We start from the raw sequence: 8,494 nt of genomic DNA on the forward strand, positions 1-8,494 counted from the left end.
AAAAGTGCCGGTTATGGTGCCTGGCACATAGCAAGTGTTCAATAATATCATTGGTCTTTCTTCAGTGCTCCACATGTGAAATATTCAGAGAATGCTATAGACTCTCTATTCAAAAGTCCGCTATTTCTAGCACAGTTCGTATTCCATGCTGGGCTATTTGGGCATGAGGTTTCTTATCTGTTAGGTTAATCCTTGCGTTTCTAACCTTAACTCATTTTCACTAATGTATTCAGACATTTATCCACATTCTAGTAATGAGAGTGAATTTAAACTAGCTAAATTTCACTTTTTAAATACTTCTATTCCAACAATCATTCAGTGTGGGAGGCCTGTCTTCGACTCACAGCATTCATCTTTTGCCTCTTTGGCAAATATCTCTCACTTGATCATTTATGAGACAAAGGCGATTTGCTCACTGCCTATAAGCCCAGATATTGGATTTTGGTTTAATCTCTGATCAGCGACACCTGCACAGTGACAGGCTGGCACAGGCTGGCACCACAGATGGATGGCCAAGGCCCTACAACAAAAATTATTTCCTGACTTCACAAAACTGTTTTTCTGATCTCTCCCTATGTATGTCAAGATGATAAAGATAACTCAATATGCCCTAAAAGAGTTAATTAATCTTAAGGCAACTGGGTGGCTCATTTGGTTAAGTGTCTGGCCCTTGATTTCAGCTCAGATATGATCTCTTGGTTCATAAGTTCGAGCCCGCATCAGGCTCTGCACTAACAGTGCAAAGACTCTGTAAGATCCTCTTTTTCCCTCTCTCTCTTCCTCGCTCGCTCTCTCAACAATAAATAAATAAACATTTTTTTTAAAAAATTAAGTACTTTTATGCTGTCAAGTCTAAATTTAATTTAGAACTATTAACTCTTGAATTGACTGTTGAACTTGCTAGAAAGTCATCCAATACAGGTTTAGAGGCAGTTATAAATCATCCGAAGAAAAGAACCCTTTCTTAGGTGACTATAGGCACTAATGAGACCAGTCAGTCCCAGGTGAGGTCTTACTTGCTTGTTCTCACTTTAGAGCTTTCACATGACTCCTACCAGTCTTTATCGCAACAGGAATCTTTATACAAAGATTAAATAACATAAATTGTGTCATTTCTTAGATTGCAATGAACACAAACATTAGCACACTATAACTGAGAAGCTGCTTTTGTTTCATTCATTCATTCATTTATTAGTTTGTTTATTTTAGATTATTTATTTATTTTAGAGATAGCATGAGCCAGTGAGAGAGACAAAGAGAGAAAGGGAATCTTAAGCAGGCTCCACGCTAAGTGTAGAGCCCAACAGGGGGCTTAATCTTATGACCCTGGGATCATGACCTGAGCTGAAATCAAGAGTCAGCCACTCAACCAACTGAGCCATCAGGCGCCCCTGTTTGTTTTATTTTTGGTGGAAAATTAAAAGAGAACTAAACTTTTTCACTTACTTTAATTCAACATTTACTTTATATTCGGATTATTAAGGTAGTCCAGGTAAGCTCCACTAATGGAAAATTTGGAAAAACAATAGGAAAGCACAAAGACAAATATAACTATAAGCTATAAATCCACTAATATAGTAACATTTTAACATATTTACCTCAGTCCTGCTTCTCTACAATATTTTTACATAGTTGAAAAGGTTGTGCATCTGCTTTTTTTACTTACATTAATAAATAAAAAGATGTCCATAAGCACCATTGTGTTGATAGTATGTATTCCTTTATTTAGATATACTGCCATGTGCTTAACCATCTGATAATTAGGTTTATGACATTTATTTTTAATATATAATTTTTTTAAAGAATTATGCTTATTTATGTAATTTAGAAAATACTGAAAACCAAAAAGAAGAAAAGCTAGGGGCTCCTGGATGCCTCAGTTGGTTGAACATCTGACTCTTAATTTGGACTCAGTCCTGATCCCAGGGTCATGAGATCAAGCCCTGCATTAGGCTCCATGCTGAGCAAGGAATCTGCTTGGGATTCTCTCTCTCTCCTTCTGTCCCTCTGGCCTGCTTGCATTCTCTCTCTCTCAAATAAAAATAACAATTTTTAAAGAAGAAAAGATAAATTGGTAGTTAAACTTTTAACTGTGGCTGTGATGATTTGAACGCTGAAGAAAATACATTGACAACCACCATTTTGTCAAGATCGATGAATTAGCAGCCCCGGTGCAGTCAGATTTGTGATCTTTACACAGGACCCAAAAAGCTCAAAGTATCATAATCACTGCTTTATGGGTCCAGAATTCATACAGCTAGTAGGAGGTAAATACAGATTTTAAACAGATGGATCTGACCCCAAGTTTATGGATGCTCCTGGCTATGGCATCCTGCTCTCCCATTAACACCTCCACTGCACCGCCATATCGGCAACCACCGCCTCCATCATCTTCACTGCTACTCCTACCACCTCTGCCATGACCTCCACCACCAGCTCCAGCTCTATGCCACCCCCTCCATCACCACTGTATCTCCCCTCTGTATCTTCTTCTCTCCATCACCACTTCTTTCGATCTCATTCCTACATGTCCTTTCTTCTCTCTTCACCTTTATATTCTCCTCCTCTCCTGCTTCACTTCAACCTCCAACAAGCATTGCCTTAAGTGCCAGGAAAACAGAGATAAAGCAAATGCCATGCTACCACAAACATTGTATGAACAATCCCAATCACTGATCCAGTCAACAAAAACTGAGAGCGTGCTATGGGGCGGACACAGTTTTGCGTGCTCAGAGTATAGTAACTCCCCCTTTTGCAGGATTTTTTTCAACACCAAGAGCTCATGTTTTTTAGGACTTTCTTCATTTTCACCATATGAAACATGCTTGCAAATTGTCAACCTGTGTTTGCTTTACCAGTTCACACAGACTAGCCTCCATGCTGGATGGAAAGCAGAAGTGAGCTGTTTGAGAAGGATACGCGAGTCAAAAGGAAAGTCTCAGGCAATAGTCATGAAGTAATCTCTTATCGCTTATTGCCACAGAAAACTACCGCAGGCAAGAACTTCCTATTTCCATACTCAGATCATAGGTATTTGCTTAATGCAGCTTGCCTGCAATAGTTTATACACAGAGCCTCTCCAGAAAAGACCCTTGATATACAAGGAGAAGAAAGGAAGGAAATTAAAACATCAATTAAAGAAGGAGTGACTCGGGGCACCTGGGTGGCTCAGTTGGTTAAACGTCTGACTTTGTTTTCTGCTCAGGTCATGATCTCGCAGTTGTGAGTTCAAGCCTCACAGCGGGCTCCGTGCGTCATATGGAGCCTGCTTGGGATTCTCTCTCTCTATGCCCCTCTCACTCTCTGTCTCTCTCTCAAAAATAAATAAAAAAATTTTTTAAAAAAGAATGCCTCAACAAATACATACACTGAAGTCCTTTTCCTTCTCACTTGCGTGAAAGAAACCCATATTCTTTCTGTTCCTATTTTCTATGTAAAATGATTAGTGGTAGAGAAATCAGGATCTATATCTGACTATGCAATGCCAAGGACATCTGGGCCCCTGCAGACAAATAAAATCCACAACTACAGTCAAAGATAACTTGGAGAGTGACAACTCTGACTCCTACAATTAAATTTCTTTCACATATACATAAAGAAAACGAAATGCTCTGGATGCACTTGGTAAAAACCTGGGAACCAACATTACCTAAGTTCTCATTTTTATAAGGTAATTTTTCAAGCCTGTGAGCTTTACCTAAGAGTAAAGTCCCTTCCAGCCGCCTGCCTACAAAGGGGGACTCTGCATAGAGAACACAGCTTCACAAAAGCAGGTGGCCACAGAGTGTTTCCCTAAGCAAACTCCTCAGGACCCAAACAAATGCTAAATGGTGCTTTTCTAAATCAAAGCCTGGGCCTGCAGTCCAAGCAACCATCAATACAACATCCATTTAAGAAAGAGAAAAGCAGAATGAGTTTATAACCATTTTCTAATTCTAAGAGAGCTAAAAAGTGACTTTAACATGGGATTTCCCAGCAGCAGGTTTATGAAGAGCGGAGCAAACGTCATATCCCAAGAGTCACATTTTATTTTTTTAATTTTTTAAATTTATTTTGGAGAGAGGGAGAGAGAGACAGAGAGAGAGAGAATCCCAAGGTTTCCCGCTGTTAGCACATAACCCGATTTAGGTTTTGATCTCATGAACCGTGAGATCATGACCTGAGCGGAAACCAAGAGTCAGATAGTTAATCAGCTGAGTCATCCAGGTGCCCCTGAAGCCACATTTTAAAACTCATCACCATTCTGAAGAGAGTGCTAGGATAGCAATTCCTTTGCCATCTTGATAAGCCAAGCAATGACTTCTGATACATCAGCCAAGGAGTGACTTACTTACATACAAGAAAAAGGTAAATCCAAGAGCCGGCTAGTTATCCCTGAATTCCGAAAACTCATAATCCACTGAGGCACGGGTTGAGGATTCCACTCTAAACCAGCCACAGCTCTGGACGCTCAGGCTCCGCGGGACTAGACTAGAAGCTGAGCAGAGAGTAACGCTCTTTCGAAAGAAGGGGAAGTATCTATCATCTCTACTTCCTCAATTTTCTTATTCTTCCCTCTTATTGTTATTGATCCCTTCCTCAATTCCCGGATCTGGGGCACCAAGCACACAAAGTGGGCGGGTCCCATCCACCTGACTTCCTTCTCCCTAAACGCTACACAGTGTGTTCATTTCCAGGACACGCGAACACAACACTACCTGGTTTTGGTTTTTTGTTTGTTTTGTTTTGGGGGCAAAGATGTTTATACCCAGGGGTGGAGAGTGGGGTGTTCGCAGAGCTGTTCCCAGCGTGGCTGGTGGGGACGCCACTCGTTCACCGTCATCCTCTTGTGGGCTCAACCTTGCTTCAAATTTCTCTTCTTTTTCCTAATTTTCCATAATGCTCTCCTAAATAGAGACGAAAACCATTTTATGGTTAAAAAAAAAAAGGTCCTAGCCTACCTCTCTGTTTTGCAGCACAAATAATAAATTCTCCAACAGCAAAATGTGTCTTTTCCACGCCAGGCAAGGAAACGATGAGCTGACAGAGATATTTGAACTCCTCACCAATAAATTCCTGCCCTCTCACCTCTCCTGTCCAACAGCAGACTCTTGTTTCTTTAGATCTTCAGAAGAATACAATCTCACTATGTTTAAACTCTGTTTTCAAAGAGAAGGAAACAAACCATTAGAACTGAGCTTATGACCAATGTAATCTTCCAGAATGTGGGAGCTAAATCATTAGCATGTGTGTTAGTTATCTGATTATCCCGATAATGAGAGGCTTAAAACAACAAACACCTGTGACCTTAAAGCTTGGTTGGGTCAGGAGTCTGGGCCCAGCTTAGCTACGTTCTCCCAGTAAGAATCTCCTGCAGGCTGTCAACCCAGGGGGTCAGCTGGGGCTGCAGCCACCTCGAGGCTAGACTGGAGAAATGAACTCTGCCAAGCTTACTTACGCAGTTGTTGGTAGGATTCAGTTTCTCTGGGCTATGAGACTGAGGGCCTCAGTTCATGCTAGCTGTGGACCAAGGCCACCCTCTGTTGTTTACCACATAGACCTCTCTGTAGAAGAGCTCACAACATGATGGCTGGCTTCACCAGAGTGACAAAGCAATAGTGAAGGGCAATGAGAGTGAGGAGCACAGCTCCTGGTTAAAATCCTACGTCTGGTCCTTCAGACTTGACCATGGATGCTTACAAAGGCTTCCCCAAGCAGGCCTCCTGGGGAAAGCTACCCTCCTCACCCCAGACTTGGTATCAGCAAGTGCACTGCGATCTCTGAGGGGATGGCTGTGAAGGTCCCCTGGCCCATCATGCTCTTTTGCAGATTTACATTCTCAGCCCGAGGTGCCTGCATTCCAAGGTCTCTTTATCTGAGTCCTTGAGCCAAGGTCCTCTTCAGGTGCTTTTGCTGAGGCCTCTTTATGGAGGAGGGGAAGCTTTGAAGACATCTTTCTTACACTCAGTACTTCCTAGCTCCCTACCCCCACCCCCATCACACACACACACAGACACACACACACACACACACACACACACACACACACACAACTGCTGGATCCTTTTGTTCAGGGCTTCCTCAACATCAAGACACCCCCACATCAATGCTCATCCACCTGACTCCACCGGTGCTCCATTCCACTGGAAAAGTGGAACAGTTAGTGCTTCCTCCAGCTTTTAGACTCTTGCTTATGCCCTCACCATAAGGAATTAAAGCCTTTATTCTTTCATTTTGTCTTGTTGCTTTAATCAGCTACCCATTACCTGACAGTTCAGTGCTCTCTTGCTTAGCTCAGTTAAGTTTCTGACAGAAAAAGCATGAGCAAGACAGAAATCACAATTTTTGTAACCTATTCTCAGAAGTAATATCTCATCACTTTTGTCACATTGCATTTGTTAGAAGAGGTGGGAGGGGCACCTGGCCAGCTTAGTCAGTTAAGTGTGTGACTTGATTTCAGCTCAGGTCATGATCTCATAGTTAGTTCATGAGATCGAACCTGGAGACAGGCTCTGAGCTGACAGCACAGAACCTGTTTGGGAGTTTCTCTCTCCCTCTCTCTTGGTCTCTGCTGCTCCTCCACTTGCATGTACTCCCTCTCTCTTTCTCTCTGTCTCTCTCTCTCTCACTCTCTCTGTCTCTCAAAATAAATAAAAATTAAAAAAAAAAGAAGAAGAAGAAGAAGAGAGAGGAGTCATGTAGTGTGAATTCCAGGGGCAGGGATGATAGATGACCATCTTTTTGTATCCAGGCATTATACCCTGCAGCCCACATATACCAAGATTATACTGCTCAGACCTGAAAACCCAATGACTCTAATTATTTCATCTCCAAGAAACAGGCAAATTAATATATAAGCAAACCCTACAACAAACTATAAAACTAGCCTAGAATCTATAATTTCAATCAAAAGAACAACTTCTCACCTAACCAAAAGCATGAGAAGCCTCCAGGCAAACTCAGAGGTTTGTTAGTGGATTTATATAATCTCTGAGCATCCATTCCAATGGGATCAGGACTCCTCAACACCTGGCTTTTCTCCTCTTTTTTTTTTTTAATGTTTTTAATGTTTTTGTTTATTTTTGAGAGAAAGAGAGATGGAGCATGAGCAGAGGAGGGGCAGAGAGAGAGAAAGAGACACAGTATCTGAAGCAGGCTCCAGGCTCTGAGCTGTCAGCACAGAGCCTGACACAGGGCTTGAACTTATGAAGCTTGAGATCATGACCTGATCTGAAGTCAAATGCTCAACCAACTGGGCCACCCAGGTGCCCCAGCTTTTCCCCTCTTGGCACTCACTCAGTGACCGAGGCTGAGAATGACAAGGCTTCACTGCTGTAGCCCACCAACCCAGCATTGGTACAAAAGCATACCACTCCTTCCATCTTCCTTTGTAAGCATTTGTAAGAGTTGTTTCCTGGCCTGCATCCACTGGGGACAAGGAGGAAATGGTCATTCTGGGTAGAGAGGTAAATAATTCAGTTGCCCTTAGATCTTTTTAAATTGAAGATGTGCAGATAACAGCTGACATCCAGATAGAAACCAGTGGCATTTGATTCGCAATTTAACTGGCAAAAGACCCAAGGCAACATTTTCAAAAACCAAGGGGAGATTCTCTGTATGTCATGTTTTGTGTCTCTGTTTCAGAAGTTTTTAAATTTACAGTTAAAATATAGCCTACACTTCAACATACCCTATGCCTCACAATAGAAATGTCAATTAAAAACTGTTAAAAATAAGTAACACTGTTGGAGGAGCGGAGAAAGCAAGGACATATAATAAAGTTACCATTTGGTGAAAGTGATTGCCCCTGGGAAATAGAAAACAGTGGAAAAACTACTTCAGTCTCTGGTTTCAGACTTCTTCTAATTTCCCTTATATTCATTTCATGAGAAGACAAAAACTAAGACAAAAATCCAAGAGAAGTTTAAAAATCTAAGGGTGCCTGGGTGGCTCAGTTGGTTGAGCATCTGACTTCATCTCAGGTCTTGATATCATGGTTTGTGAGTTTGAGCCCCTCATTGGGCTCTGCTCTGACAGCTCAGAGCCTAGAGCCTGCTTCAGATTCTGTGTGTGTGTGTCTCTCTCTCTGTCTCTCCCCAACTTGTTCACTCTCTCTTACTCTCTCTCTCACAAAAGTATCTGAAAAAAGTCTACCAATCTTTTCCAAGGAGTTTCCTGGGTGTTTTGGGTTACATGTTTAATACTAAGCCAGGGCCTTTACAACTCTGCCTTAGTCTTTACTTCCTGCTTGTGCAGATTCAAAGTTAGAGGCAAGAATTTAGTGCCTTCTTTGGTCTTTCCCATGTATACGACCATGTTCTTAAGTACAGTCCAATTCTTATTTCCAGGAATAAGTTAGAACTTTTCAAAGGTCCCTATGAAACTCATTCTCCAGATTCCTTTCTTATGCCTTTTTTTTCTCCATAATATTTTATTGTCAAATTGTTTTCCATACAACACCCAGTGCTCTTCCCCTTAAGTGCCCTCCACCATCACCACCACCTCTTTTCCCCCC

At 41.8% G+C, this 8,494-nt stretch overlaps 1 protein-coding gene and 1 long non-coding RNA gene across 12 annotated transcripts in view; both read right to left on the bottom strand.

The window, feature by feature from the left end:
- IPCEF1 (interaction protein for cytohesin exchange factors 1) overlaps window positions 1–4,483 on the bottom strand; it is a 177,333-nt gene extending 172,850 nt beyond the window's left edge. For 9 of the 11 annotated variants that reach the window (XM_029944025.1, XM_029944017.1, XM_029944029.1 and 6 more), the window contains exon 1: window positions 4,335–4,483. The gene's annotated coding sequence lies outside the window, so the exon portion shown is untranslated. Of the gene's footprint in view, window positions 1–4,330 lie in introns of all 11 variants that reach the window. The other 2 variants (XM_029944019.1, XM_029944018.1) reach the window with 2 other exon arrangements.
- A 229-nt stretch (window positions 4,484–4,712) lies between these two features.
- LOC115295788 overlaps window positions 4,713–8,494 on the bottom strand; it is a 40,690-nt gene continuing 36,908 nt past the window's right edge. Inside the window, exons 2-3 of the long non-coding RNA XR_003910574.1 lie at window positions 5,068–5,138; window positions 4,713–4,886 (exon numbers count right to left, since the gene is read on the bottom strand). This is a non-coding gene — a long non-coding RNA (uncharacterized LOC115295788). The remainder of the gene's footprint in view (window positions 4,887–5,067; window positions 5,139–8,494) is intronic.

Source organism: Suricata suricatta, chromosome 7 (genome assembly GCF_006229205.1).
Source record: "Suricata suricatta isolate VVHF042 chromosome 7, meerkat_22Aug2017_6uvM2_HiC, whole genome shotgun sequence".
Classification (NCBI taxonomy): domain Eukaryota; kingdom Metazoa; phylum Chordata; class Mammalia; order Carnivora; family Herpestidae; genus Suricata; species Suricata suricatta.